Source organism: Grus americana, chromosome Z (genome assembly GCF_028858705.1).
Source record: "Grus americana isolate bGruAme1 chromosome Z, bGruAme1.mat, whole genome shotgun sequence".
Taxonomy (NCBI): domain Eukaryota; kingdom Metazoa; phylum Chordata; class Aves; order Gruiformes; family Gruidae; genus Grus; species Grus americana.
Genome location: NC_072891.1, coordinates 77,688,643 through 77,703,271, shown reverse-complemented (window position 1 = coordinate 77,703,271; position 14,629 = coordinate 77,688,643). Strand labels below are relative to the sequence as shown.

At 45.8% G+C, this 14,629-nt stretch overlaps 1 protein-coding gene across 2 annotated transcripts in view; it reads right to left on the bottom strand.

The window, feature by feature from the left end:
* Positions 1 to 7,042, bottom strand: part of PLPPR1 (phospholipid phosphatase related 1) — a 136,545-nt gene extending 129,503 nt beyond the window's left edge. Inside the window, exon 1 of one of the 2 annotated variants that reach the window (XM_054810330.1) lies at positions 6,797 to 7,042. The gene's annotated coding sequence lies outside the window, so the exon portion shown is untranslated. The remainder of the gene's footprint in view (positions 1 to 6,796) is intronic. The other variant, XM_054810329.1, reaches the window with a different exon arrangement.
* Between the last annotated feature and the right edge of the window lie 7,587 nt (positions 7,043 to 14,629).

Below are 14,629 nucleotides of genomic sequence, written 5' to 3'. Positions count from 1 at the left end.
CTCTGATGCTCATCAGCACAGAAAACCAGCCTGCAACCGTGTGGCTAGGACACCGCTTAATGTCTGCATTTGGAGTACACAGCCCCGTGCAGCCAGCGAGTAGTACGGTCTCAATGAAAGCCTCAGGAAGCTGGGTGTATCTTGAACGGTATTTTATTTTTCTGTTATTTTATTTGCTGAAACACATTACTTGCTCCTGATGGCTTTCATGACTGACAAACTGTGTTACATCTTCTCATGTCTTTCCAAATAACATTCACTGTATCCTCCACATAACCGAGACTAATTTGTCTGAGTGATGCAAGGATGTGAAACCTTCATCAGTTTGTGGCTTACACTTGCACTGAGGAGACCTGAAATTCCCTTGACTCAGAGCAGTGTTAGAAGCCTAACACTGGAGACTGTTGTCTTCTGACTGACCTGATCCTCCTCTGCAGAAACACACCAACTATCACCACATATTTCTTCCCCTCTCTACCAGCAATTCAAATCCCTGACTACCTCAGTTGCAAAGATGACCCACTGCCAATTAATTTTTCACGTGTAGTTCTTTAAAATCTGTTCCACTTTCAGCTTGGTAGACTACAGCCAATGGTTCTGCAACCTAGCAAAGGTTTTGAGCTACCTGATACATCTCTAAGTCACATCAAAGTATGTGCAAACACTCCTGTTCCACACACACTTGTATGTTCCCTCCTCTGTTGACAGCGTTGCCATCAGAACTGTGTTATTCTGACAGGTTACTGGGTGTGTTTCATTGGTATTGCAAGCAAGCTTCGAGCACAAAGGGGAGTGACTTAGGTGTTTTAGGGAAGAAAAGGCACACTTCTACAATGATTCTTCATTCTTCCAATGCCCTTCCTTTCTCCCGTAAATGGTTCTCATGGGATGCTCGAAAAATCCCAGCTGTGTTTTATGAAATTATATTTTTCAAGTTTCTTGTTGAACATCTCAGTCAATTTAAAAACAAATAGCCAATACAAAGTGACTTTCTTTTCCGTTCATGTGTTATTAAACACCCCCCTCCATGCACAAGAAATGAAAGAAGGGCTGGAATAAGTAAGAAAAGTAAGTTACTATAGAAGAGCTACCAGTAATTACTCAGCAAATACAATAAATTATTATATATGTGGAAATTAAACATACTTCATTTTGTTGTCACTGAGTATTTCACAAGCGTGGGTGACAGAAACATGCAGCAGAATACAAATGTGATACAACTGCCTTCTGCAGTATGTGTGTTTCCATCGAAGTTGGATTTTTTTCTCCTCCTCCTCTCCTTTTGATTGATTTAAACTGATGGATGGTGAAGCAGGATTCTGAATTCACTGGTGCCTCAGCAAAGCCATAAAAAGCAGCACAAGAAACATCTATGAAAATTCACACTGAAGTCTCATGCTCCCATTTGAGTTACTGAGCAGGGCAACTCTTCGAAGCGGGTCCAACCCTCAGCTTCTCTAGAAACTCATTAGCTTTGACAAACTCTAAGCAGGCATTCAGGTCACTCAGATGAGACTATGCCAGGGAGATCAGGCATGAGATTCAGACATGTTTCTTGAGATTTATACAGCATCTGTCCTCAGAGAGGCTTAGGAATGAGGCTCGGTTTTGCAAGTGTGCAGAGCTCAATTTTAAAATCAGTTCCACCATCTAGATAGTAATAGTGGACTTAGAGCCATTAAAAGAGCCAGTGTCTCACAATTGCCATGAATTCTGCAAACCTCCTTGTCATCACTAATAACAGCCATTAACTCTAAATGTTGCTCCTCCATAGGATAACTTTTCTGAGCAAAGAATCAGCCCCTCCACTTGCTAAAGCACAACAAAGAGAAAATAAAAATCAAAGGAGGGGTGCATTGTCAAGGCTATTTAAACAAATGGCTTAAAGGAGTAGAGGATGTGTGGAAACGTGACCACCTTGTAGTGTCATGAGTAAAAGCGACACCTTTAAAACAAGAAAAGCAGAAACCTTACTCCAAATGCAAAGGATGTCCAATTCTGTTAGTTAGCAATGTACGGCATGCCTTTACATTTGTGCTGGTAAATCAATGATTAGCACATTTGTGCACGTGGATCTGCCGTGAAGCTAATTCTCATTCTGGTTAAGACGAGAGAATAACTCAGCATGAATCCTTCAGAAAAACAGATCAAAACACTGTCTTATACATATAAGCGCATCGGTCCCTGCTCCCCCGCCTGTGGCCACCCCTTTCCAACTTATTATGTCCTCAATCACTCCCATATGATTTTCACTATAACCAGAAAGCTTGGCAGCTGCACAAGACACACCAGACGCTGTGGTGGGATGTCCTGCACCCCACACTAGCAAAAGTTTGACCCTTTTGAAATAGATAGAACACAGAAACCCACTTGGGTAAGGAAACTTATCTTGTCTTTTGAGAGGATGGACAGACTGTGATCCACTTGCTTATTAGAAAAAAAAAAAAAGTAGCACTACAAAGATTACCATATGAATGATGCTACCCTCCATTCCTTACAAATGGGTGGGATTGCCACCATCACTGTTACAGATGATTCAGGCAGTTACAGACTGTAAGGAGGTCTGACTGTTGACAACACAGACAAGCTGTATAGTGCTGTTTTGACAGTGCACAGGGTACAGGCTACCAATGCAGCAGGTTTTCCAAAAAGGCAGAAAATGGTTACATCTTAGATTAGATGTTAGAAAGAAATTCTTTACTGTGAGGGTGGTGAGGCACTGGCACAGGTTGCCCAGAGAAGCTGTGGATGTGCCATCCCTGGAAGTGTTCAAGGCCAGGTTGGATGAGGCTTTGGGCAACGTGGTCTAGTGGAGGGTGACCCTGCCCGCAGCTGGGGGGTTGGAACTAGATGGGCTTTGAGGTCCCTTCCAACCCAAACCATTCTATGAATGCTGACTCCATATCTAACAACCCAGCTAATGATTACTCAGCTTAGCTACTGATTCTGTAGCCTCCCTTTTTCAACGCTTGTTCATGCCATCCAATAGACATTGATGGTAGCATGATTTTAACAAAAACATGAGATTTTCAGAATCAGGGCATGCATCGTGAACAACAATGCCACTCACAACTGTCCTCTCAGCTGCTGCCAAGCAAGCATTTCTGAAAAGCAGCATTGAAAAGCAAGTTCCACCCTGGATATGCAAACCCATCAAACAATGCCTAAATAGGTAAGAGAGGGCAAGCTGCAGCACCAATTTTGCACACTAGTAGCAATAAACATGTTGGCTGCTAGTTTTGTGTTTATGCCCCATCCAAACATTCACCTGCTAAAAACCCCAAGAGCTTTGGGTGTTATTCAGAGAACAACTGGGTTTTCAGATAGATGTTTGCATCCAGTCTTTTCTGTCTGTGATCAGGTAAAAAAAAAAAAAAAAAGAGAGAAAGCAAAATGCAAAAAGAAAGAAAACATGGTCTGTGAAGAGTATTGGGCTAAATCTGCAGAGCTGAATGTAATATCAAGCCAGACTATCCGAAAAGCATGGATTTCCTCCCAGGCTGGGAAATTCAAAGCAGAGAGCATCACAGACCCCCAGTCTGAGCCATGGCAGACACTATGCAGCCAGTTCTGAAGAACTAACCTCCTGGCTGCCAATCAAGTTGACAGAACAAAACCGAACGTGTTTAGTTCACATGGGAATCTCACCTGGGAAGGAATGGACTAAAAACCAAGCAAAGGCTTTAAGACTTAAGCTGTCATAAGCAGGGGTGCTCTCACTTCCCAAGAAATAACCACTCTGATTTCAGTCTCTTAGAACAAGGTGGCACAACTGATTTCAGCACCCTTGAGTGAAATCTAGATTCACGTATCACAGATTTGCTTGGCATTAACCAGTAGAGAGAAAAGAAAGGTTCACAAAGGCTTCTGGCATCAGCACTACAGAATTTGTCTTTGTTCTACCTTTATTTTCAGGAAAAAATGATGGGGGGAAATTATCTTACTCTTGAAGAGTTGCCTACTTAAAAAGTTAGTCTTTCTATGTGCAGCTTTCTACAGTAGACCAGCATTAGTGGATTAAAAAAAATGTTTCTTTTAAGGATGGATGATATGTAGCTGTTTTCCATTAGAGAAGTTTGCATGTCTTGAGGACCTAGTTCCATGATAAATGACAATTCCACAATAATATCGCAGTCAAAGTGATAGTCACAATAGGTCCCCCTGAACACAGCCGGAAAAATATGCTTCCTCCATGTTGTTGTATTACCTACAGAACTACAAGATATCTGTGGCTGCAAAAACTGTTAAGAAGATAAATTAGAACACTAGAAAGTAGGCTAATCAGTTCAACATACTATCTGATGAAGTAACAATTATGGAAATGTTTTTCAATTTAAAAAAACCTCTCAAAACAACAAAGTGCATCTAGATTCCTACTACTGAACAAAGAGGCAGGGAAGAGTGACAAAAAAAAAGTGAAGTTTTCATGATGATCAAAGCTGTCAAAGCAAATTAAGGTACAGTATTAAAAAAAAAGACAGCTATGATGCAATTGCAAATTGAAAAATCTTCTTCTTTTGCTACTGAACTCTCTCAATTCAGTTAAAATATGTCTCCAATTACAGACCCAGCAAAAGGTTCTGTAACTGAGCAATGTGACTGCATGGCTGAGGAATTAAGGATACGGTTCCCCACCAGCTCTTCTTCTCCTCTGATGTCTCATCAATGGGGGGGGGGGGGGGAGCGGGGAAGCATGTTCTTTATTGTGTGTGTTGAAAACAGGTTAATAATCACCAACAACTAGCACAGTTTTGTTCAGTACATCTACATATTCTGAAACAAGTTCACATCCACTATCAAAGGAGAAATAGCACTGAGTATCATCCTTGTTGATACATGTGGGTTTAGCATGTTTTTCAGCATCACTGGTTTTCCACCCAGAGTGAGCATAAGCCAACATTGATATATGCCACGTGAGAGCTAACAATGAAAGTTGAGGAGGAGAGGAAGGAATACGAATAAATAAGGGTAGATAGTAGGCAGCTGTTGTCATAGCTCCCAATACTTGACAGATCCTCAGCTGATTTAAATTTTGTCCTTTTTCCTCCCCTGTGTCAAGCCTCCAAAGCAGGTTCTCCTCCTGTACAGTACATTCAGACTTACCTGTGAACAAATGCAGAAAATACTTCTCCTAAGATCTTACCTGTCTTTATTTTCAGAAGCAGACCCCCCAAAAATCACACCTGAGAGTAGTGAGGGGACTTAAAAAAGAGGGAGGTCCACAGCAATGTCCTCGGACTAAAATGTATCTTAAAATTCGAAGGCTGAGGACAGTCACACCGAGTAGCCTCTGCCTCAGAGAACCACTTCCACAGTAATTCCTCTGGAAACCTTCTTTCCCAAATAAAGCACATGACCCCATTGTACAAAACTGAAAGGTTTTTAAAAAAAACTCCTTCCTTGTGTCCAAGCAGAAGCAGGCAGAAATCTGAGCACAGAGCCAGGACCTCTGCTTTTCCTCACCATACCTATCTCATTTGCAAGAGGGAGATTGTCACCTTAAGTCCCTGCTCTGTTCCAGGTGTCCCCCCACAAAGACCACATCACATGCAGGACCAGTACTGTTACTCTTGCTCATTTATTTCTTAAGTACTCACCCAGAGGGATCAAAAGAACTATTGTACAACCTCAGATTTCAGCTAGGAAGTGTCATCTCACTACCTGCAATCTGTAAATGACAGCTGATGAAAATGCCTGCATTTTTTCCCTTTGATACCACCTAGGTTTTCTAGAGATGCAAAAAGACTCAGGGCCAGGTCTCTCAAAACAGCCAGACCCGACAGGGACATTGCATATAGTGATATTTTTGCATCTCTGCTCCAAAGTGTCTTTTCCCTGCATGCAGCATATCCATCACACCCCACCGCAGCATGCAGTCTTCTCCCAAACTGCCAACCAACTCTGTAGCACTGCGAGAGATGGGGAGAAGAGCACTGTCGGGGAACAGAGTAACAGAAACATGGTGTCTGCCTTCACAGACAACCGCCTCTCCGGGGGCTGCTCGTGGGAGTCACCGCTCTGTCCCCACTATCGGGCGAAGACAACCCACTCGGTTTCACTAGAGACGCGGTCGGACGGTACCACGGGCTGCCCCGGCAGCGAGCTGGGGCGAGGGGGAGGTGTTCGCTTCCCCAGGGACCCCGACACCAGCGAGGTGCCAGCCTGCACAGCTCCCCCGAGGTGGGGAGCCGAGGCGGCGGTGATGGACCCCTCTTTTCAGGGGGAGGTTCCCGCGTGGAAGGGGCGCGTCCGCAGCACCGCGGCGGGGGCAGGGGCCGCCCGGCATCTTCTCGTGGAAAAGCTGCCCTCCGTAAAGGAACCGCGGTCACCGCGCCGCTGCCTCCGAGCGCGCTCCTCGCCCCAGCGGGCCACCCCGCGTCCCCCGCTCGCCACGTGGCGACCGGCGAGCCCGCACCGGCCCCGCACGGCCCCTGGCTGGTGCCGGCTCCCCGGGCTCTGGCCCCGCACTGCTTCCAGGGCATCCCAGGCATGCTGAAGGTGCAGAAAACAAACCCGTCAGCTCCCGCATCCCAGCCCGTCTCGGCTGGCAGAAACGGGGAGGGAGGGGAGCAGAAAGCAGCCGCGTCGCCCTGACTCCCGCAGGCCAAACACTCCCCGAGCACCCCCACCCCGGGACACGGTGCCGCACGGGCGGGCCGGAGGCACCTCCCAGCAGCGGGCTCCCAGTCGCCTCCCAGTCGCCTCCCGCCGCCCCCCTGCCCCGGCCCTCCGCACCCCGCGGGGCCGCACGGGCAGCCCCCGCAGCGCCCTCCCGCAGCCGCCCAGCCCGGCTCACCCCGCGGTGCGGCGCGGCTGCTCCGCTACGGGCGGCGGTCTCCATGCGGACGGGCGGGCAGCGCCCGCCAGCCGGGCATCGTGGTCCGCCCTCCCTCCTCGGCGCGGTGGAGAGGGGCGGGGGACGCCCTCCCTTTTCCTCCTCCTTCTTCTTTTTCGCCCCCTCCCGCCCCCTTTCCCCCCCTAACGATGCCCTAAAGAAGATAACGGCCGCGGGTCCTTCCCCATCGCCCGCCTCTCTTCTTCTGCCTCCCCGTGCGGCGGACCTGGCTTCCAGCCCCCCGCCCCGGCTGCGGAGCGGAGGGAGGGGACGGGGGCCGGCCGGGGAGGGGCGGGCGGAGCGGAGGGGAGGGGAGGGAGCGGGATCCCCCCTGGGCACCGCTGCGGCTGCTCCCGCCCGGCCCAGCGCTGCCGTGCCCCCGGCCGGCCCCGGCACCCTCCTTTGTGCTGGAGTCACCGGGCCCCGGGGCGTTTTCCCTGTTCCCACACGGTGCAGGAGCGGGCAGCAACTCGACCCCCCACCCCGGAGACACGTCTACCTGTCATTCGGCAATTGCCAGGCAGAGGCTGGACGCCGTCCGGCGGCCCTCCTCCTGCCCGTCCTCCCCCGGTCCCCGCTGTGGTGACCATGCAGCTCCAGTGGCTTCAGCCAGCATCACCACAGACTGGACTGCACACCCCCCAAAGAAAAGGGGAGGCGGGAGGAGAACAAACCCAGGGAGCAAAGTAAACACACCAAGGGATGAGATCTGGGTGACCTGTAACAGTGTTGGTGCCCCCAAGCCCCAGGGGTGGTCTGGGCTAGAGGACCCTCACAGCCTGGAGTACAGGCCATGCCAACGGCAGCAGGGCAGGATCCAGGCCCTGGTCCAGGCCCTGGCATCGCTGGCATGCCCCCTTCCTCCATGCCTTGTCGTGCACGTCCATGGCACCGGGCAGGGCTGCTGACCAAGACCACTGCACAGCGTTGTGGGCTCCTACTCAAAACCCATGCATTGCCCCATCCACCTGAGCAGTTCTTGCTGTGCAGGAGCTGCCGGGACGCTCTGAACTCAGGGTAGCTGACATAACCTGTCCTCAGCTATCACTTAGGAGCTCAGTGATAACACCAGGAGAGTAGCTTGTGCTTCCTCTGCATTAGGCTGAGATTTCCCACTGAGTCACAGATGTGTTATTAGAAGTGAGAATGGTACCTCCCCAACTAGTAATATGTGAGCCAAATTCCTAGTTGGCAGGGCAAAGAAAAGGTGACCCAGGAATTATTCTACTGCAAATGAGTGCAGAGTCCTGGCTTCCCACAAGCATGTGAAGTCCTCTTGTCAATATGCTGTTAAGTGTAAAATTAAAAAAATAGCATCCACAAGCTAGAGTAAATCATGAAAACACAATTTTTATCAGTTGCCAAGGTAGCTGCAGAAGCATTTCTGGGTACTTCACTACCGCGCCCCCCCCATTTGGCAGATGGGGAGCACAGTGCCATGCGGCAGTGAGGGGACTTGCCCAAAATCACCAGAAAGCCCAGAGTGTTTGTGTCTCACCAGCACGCATCATGGGCCACATGGAGTGAGGGGCACAAGCAGACAAGTAAAGTTATCCATTTAAGGCTAGGAAGTGTTAAGTGTTCTCTGCTGCAATGCAGAGGAAAACATTTGTGTACCCAGAGCCCTTTTCCTTTGTAAGGCATCGGGAGCACAGGCACAGCACACTGAAGACATCTCAGTTGTGGGAGAGAGGTATTCCTGCTCGTTTAAGCAGCGCAGCAGCATGGGCACCATTGGTCTGATCATACTCAAAGACCAATAGTTACCCAACAAATCAATCAAGTTAATCTGAGGAAGGACTGCTTGGAAACTAACATGAAAATGTCTTCTTTGCAGCTTCACATCCGTGCAGTTTCATTGTCTCATGTCTTTCAGTAAGAGAAATGGCATCTACTGTCGTTGGTGGATGTGGAGGAGGCAGAGGGAAGCTAAAATACTAATGTGCCTTTCTGCTGTTTCCCTACTTTGCACCATGAGCAAGCCTAGTTGAAGCAGAGCAGGAACACCGGATTTGTTTTTCCTCCTGCGTTTTGGTCATATGGATTTCTGACCTGCTTGTCATTTCAGGGAAGCTCAGCAGGGCATGAGGTTTTCTTTCCTAGTGTGGGTGTTGCGTGGCTTGCGTGGAGCTACGGCAGTAGCAACAAGGGCTATTTTTAGCCTAAAGTAGGCCAGGCAGTTCCAGAAGACATATTAATAGGAGGAACATTTGAGAACAAAACAAGCAAACAAAAGAGAAAGCAAACTGAAAAATGTAAACAAGAATCATCTTTTACCAGAAGCACTTGCTAAGTAGTGAACATGTAGAAACTGCATCCCATGTCTCAGGAGATACGACCCCACCCTACAAAACCCAAACAAATGCAACCTTTCAACAGTATGTGTTGCCTTCAGAACAACCAAAGTACCTTGTTTTAGTGCCATACATCTGGGCTGGGATTTTTAGAGATGCCTAATTCAGCAGTTTTCAGTATGCATTCATTCCCCAGAAAAAGCATACCTACCCTGATAATTTAAAAAGATACTTATCTCCTTCTTAGAGTTCGGCACACATCTATGTTTTGAATCAGGGTGTAGCTGGTACACAAAGTGCATCAAAACTGGTTGCGCAACTTGCTGGGAGAATAACTGCCTGCATTTGTTAGTGAAATCTTGTGGGCAAGGTGCTTATTTCTATGTACAGCTGTCTACAATAAGCAGAAAAAAGAGGCAGTTATATGTAATATAGAAGACAGATTATTTTTTTACTGCTAAAAGCAACAACTTTTAGTTTCCGATCAATGATAATTCACTGGCAGGGCATGGATGTCCGTCAGCTCCTTCATGCAGCATTGAAGTTGGAAGAATAGATTGCAATAATTCAGTAGTCTGTAAATTTTCATGGAAGAATGAATGTAATGACATTGACCACAACCACATATGTACTTCCCTCATGGACTCACATAGCTAATTTTTTACTGATTTTTTAAGCTCCTGGTAGTAGTTTCTCCTCTTTCCAGAAGAAGTCCGAATAAGACATCTTACATTCTGACTCTTCTTAAAGAGTGAATCATTCCATTGAGCCCTATTGCAGGATACATTCAAAGCTCTTTGCTTGCCTGCGTGTTTGGGTAGATCCAATACAGAAATCAAAACCAATCTGCTATCTGTTATCATCCGTTAATAGATTTGCCCCAATACTCTCTTCAGTGTGCAAAAGGATAGGCTTTTTGCAAAGCTTTTTGAATCGAGTTAGACTTTTAAGTTTTTCACTGACCAGAACAGCTGCATCTAATTCATGACCACACCTATCTGCGCACAGAGCGAGAAGATGACAACATACATATGCACAAACCAAACTGCATCTGTAGGATTTGTGTAAGGCATGGAGATGCAAAGTTTGCAACCAATACAACAAAAAGTAATTTTAGGACTTCTTTGGGGATTTTTTTAGCTGAGTACATTCTGTCTAAGAACACTGCACTTACTCAATCATCTTTGGTAAGTGCTTGTCAAGCAGCAGTCACAGGTTACCAATCCTAGGCATGCCTAAACCAATTTAGGCTGGAACTCAGCAAAGCACCTAAAGCTAAGCAGGTGCCCACTGATGGCAGGTCAGGCAGCGGTTAGGTAATTTGTCTGTCAGATGTTGCTCTGGAAAGCTGAGTCTGCTACAGAGCTGCCAGTGAATTCAAGCTTGGGAGATTCCTTTTCACTATGGTTTATTTTCTCCTGCTATCTTGAAATGACATTATGCACCCCTCATCACTAGCCAGAGACTTAACCGTACCAGTTGTTATGGTGTCAGGTGTTTTTCTTGTTGAAAATTCAGTGCATTTTTTTGTCAGTATGTCAGTTGTCATAGCCTCAATAGTAGGGCACACTGCTGTAGTACTACTGTCTCTTAAAATCTGGATTTACATAGCTTCCTTAGATCACAGATTGAAATTCTAAGATCTGATGGGGCCTCAGCATCCAAGAACTTCTTTGGACATGAAACTCCACACTAGGTGCTGGCCAGACTGCAGAAGTGCCATAAGTGTGTCTTCACAGCAGTCAGCCGAGAGGCTTCCCATCTCAGCTGTGTGTGTCAAATACACCTGAGTTGAGCACTGGCCCAAGCAAGCCCCTCATGACTAATTGTGAGTGATCTGTCAAATTGCCAAACTCCTGAAACAGGTCAGAACCACTTTTTGCTGGACACTGTCTGGCCGAAAAGCTCTCGACCACTACCGTCTGCACTCGTGTGCTGCACAGGCAGAAGACCTGGGGGGAAGAGAAAGCAGCAGAGAGGCATCAAGGGTTTCCTCTCACTCTTTGCAGACGAGGCACTGCATAGCTAATTAGTCGCAGGGAAATGCACCATCTGTTTCACCAATGTAAGATAACAGTATTCCACTTCAGCTTCAGGGAAGACTAGTTTCATAAACAACACCATACCCAAACCTCCTGTAAGACAGACTCTTTTGGCCACAGGGAGGTATGGCTGGAGCTGCTATTTCTCATTAAACACTTGGTAGGCTAAATGCAAAGACCAGTTTCTTATCTGAGAACAAAGGATTCAAGCATAAAGTACAAGTTGAAGCCCACAGAGCGGGAATAAATGAAATTCTAACATGTTACATTGCTACTACATGGATGAAAATCTTTTAGCTGCTAGTGACGCAGAAGAAGTCTTCACCATGCAGAAGATTCCTGGGGAACGGGATCAAAGCAACCTGGCAAGAGGGGTATGAATACAATGAGCAACGCACCCTGCAATGCTGCCATCCAAATTATTCACTCTTTCAGGCGTGGGGAACCAGCTTTCTGCTTTTCAACACCAGATTGATGCTTTCTAGCAAAAAAACCCTCTATATGTATATATGCACACACATACAAGGTTGCTGATGGGGTGTGATACACCTAAGTTTGGGAAGAACATCTCATAGCTTTATGATAGCAAACTACACTTGCATAATGAGGTGTACTGACAGGCAAGCTTAAGCTGAGTGGGTGCAGGCAGGTAGTACGCTTCAGCAGTAACTTAGAAAGTTGTTTTCTTAGCACATGTGAGGAGTTTATATGCCTCAAATGTTTGGGGATTTTTTTAAATTTTCTTAAATTTTCTGGCATCTTCTCATTAACAAGACAGAAAATACCATCTCCATATGGGTAACAGCATATTCCTAATTACTGTACAGGAGGAGTTTAACAAACCAGAATTTCCACCTAAATGGAGATGCCCTGTATTTTTTCTGGTATGTGCCGAAGACCAGCACTCCATACATACAGTCCTCAATGTCTGAGAGCAAGATGTATACTGCAACCCAGTTCTCTCCATTGACCTTTATCTGTTGGCTTAAAACCTCAAATCAGGACACACCCTCTATTTGGACCGTGTTTGAACTCAAATTTTACATTGCTTAAACCAATTTTTTTGGCCTGTGTTCACTTCTAGATTTTTTTTCTTGTCAACTTGTTTTTGGTGGTCAGCATCATTAACGGTGCCATGTAAGTTCTGCCCTAACAAGCAGATCAATGGGATTCCTCCTGTGAGTCACTAGCAGTTGGCACATTCAGAAAAATAGTTATAGCAATGGGAAAAAGTGCCCCACACATTTGTGTAAGATACAAAGATATGCAGATTTATGTCATTAACTCCCCTTCCCCATAATTTTGTGAGCATTTCTGGCCATTGAGCTCCTATGCCAGAACAGCTGTGCAATTCCCACCACTACAGTCCTTGTCCATGTGAGCTGGGACATGCCACACAAGCTCCAGGGGTGCACCTCAGAAGGCATCTGCCCCCTGTTCAGCCAGGAGTAGGTGACAAAGACCAAGCCACCAGAGAAAGCAAAGTGAGTAATCCACAAATACCTGTTTTCCATTTCAGGGCTAAGAACTATGTCGGATATAGCTACTCAGATGTCTTAAGAATAAACTCTGCTTTTCCACATAGGATTTGAAAGACTCAAAAAAAATTTACAGGCAGTTTCAGAAATATATAGTGCTTACTTTTTGCAGGTGTAGTCTTCAAATTGATGCTGGGTACTTCACTTGCTTGGGGCCTTAATGAGGCCAGTTGATGTATAGACAAAAAATCATTTGACAAGAATAAGGACAAGGAATTCACCTGTATGACAGCCCTGAAGACTAAAACTATTTCAGTACAGCTAGAAAATCTCACCAATTAATTGCTCAGCCATGAGCTAAAAAAATTTAGTGAAGTTCTAGTTTTGTTGAGATGCTGTACATTATTTTCTTCAAGCTTTCTGAACGTCATCCATTGCACTGAAGAGCACTGAATTTAACCTCCTAAATGAGATAACTTCTGCTAGACCTAATGCCCTGAACAGTTGGCTGGGCAGGAGAAAAGCCTTACAGGCTCTCCATATTCTTAGGCATGAGAATGTAGGGAAGTTCAAACAAGTAAAAATGTAAGAGGCATTAGCAAAACAAGCGCATTTATGCTTTCAGAACAACTGTATCAAATCTGGGGAGACTACATCATCTGCCTAGCTCACAAGTAAGTAAATGAGTCAGTGTAGCATGCAGATGTTTACTCTCCACTCTAGTGTTTAGACTTCAGAAATGTGGGCACCTCTGTAATAGCTTGAGAAAGGGTCTGGTCAAGCCTTTTTTTTTAAATTTTTTTAGTAAGAATCAGTCTTAAAGCACAAGCAAGGCTCAACGCTCTAACAAATGAGGCTCCTCCTAATTTTCTGTGAGTAGGTCTGCTCTGCAGTGGTTCAGATTTGTTTGAGTTGCAGATCTCAGAAAAAGGAGGGGTTGTCCTACACAAAGATGTACCAACTGAGCTAAATTGGTAACCCTGCTGTTTATATATTTTCATATCAATTCACTGTAATTTAGCTTGCCTGTCTTATTTTGCTGAATTAGATTTTAGCTTCTAGTTTCTAAGCAAGCTATGCAAGATTTTCCCTGGTATATCTTTACATCAGTTTTTTTTCATTCTTGTACAAATGCGTTGAACTGCACTTTCCCTTCAGGTGACATTCATACTCAGCGGGATCCTATTTTAGTACTCAAAGCTAGCCATTCCCTTTCCATCACTTTGCTTGCTTTTGAATACTGTTTTTAAAAGTGTATTCCATTTCTGGAGGTTGAGCAGCCCCTGTGCCAAAAGGTAGCCAACTAATTTTGATATATCAATGAAATTTTAAAACAAAGGGCCCTAATCTTGTGGCCTACACAAGATGTAGTTTGTACTTCGGTGTTTTTTACTTGATGGTATTTGTTCATACTGCAATTGCACCTGAAGTTAAAGTCCAGCAGCACACACAAGTCGAGCAAGTCTTTCTGATCATTAAATCCATCAATGTATCCTTGGACCTCTTCATCCTAGAGAGAAAGCACAATCCACAGCTCTTCTAAGTGAATTTTAGTCTGATCTCCAAGGATGAGCATTTGAGCCCACTTACTGAACTGTTTAGACTCATGCTACAAGACCTGCACTAAAAATCACTGACGAGAGCACTGACTGGGCTCTGGCCTGAGGTTAACCAAACTGAACAGGACATGGAAGAATGTTGGACATGACATGAGAAAACTGTTGGATGTAACAAATAACAGTGTGAGACACTGAGAGAAATGACAGATGGTGCCACGAAGGATGGCCACATCTCACAGGCAGCTAAGGGGGAGTTGTACGAGACATGGCCAAACTGCACAGATAACTGTGGGGAGTGCTAAGGACCTTTTGGGAAATACAGTCTTGAAAAGCTACCATCGCCAGGTAACTGTATCACATCAGACAGACATTACCTAGGTAACAGCATCAGAAATACCAAATTTGGTGTCTGTTAGGAAAA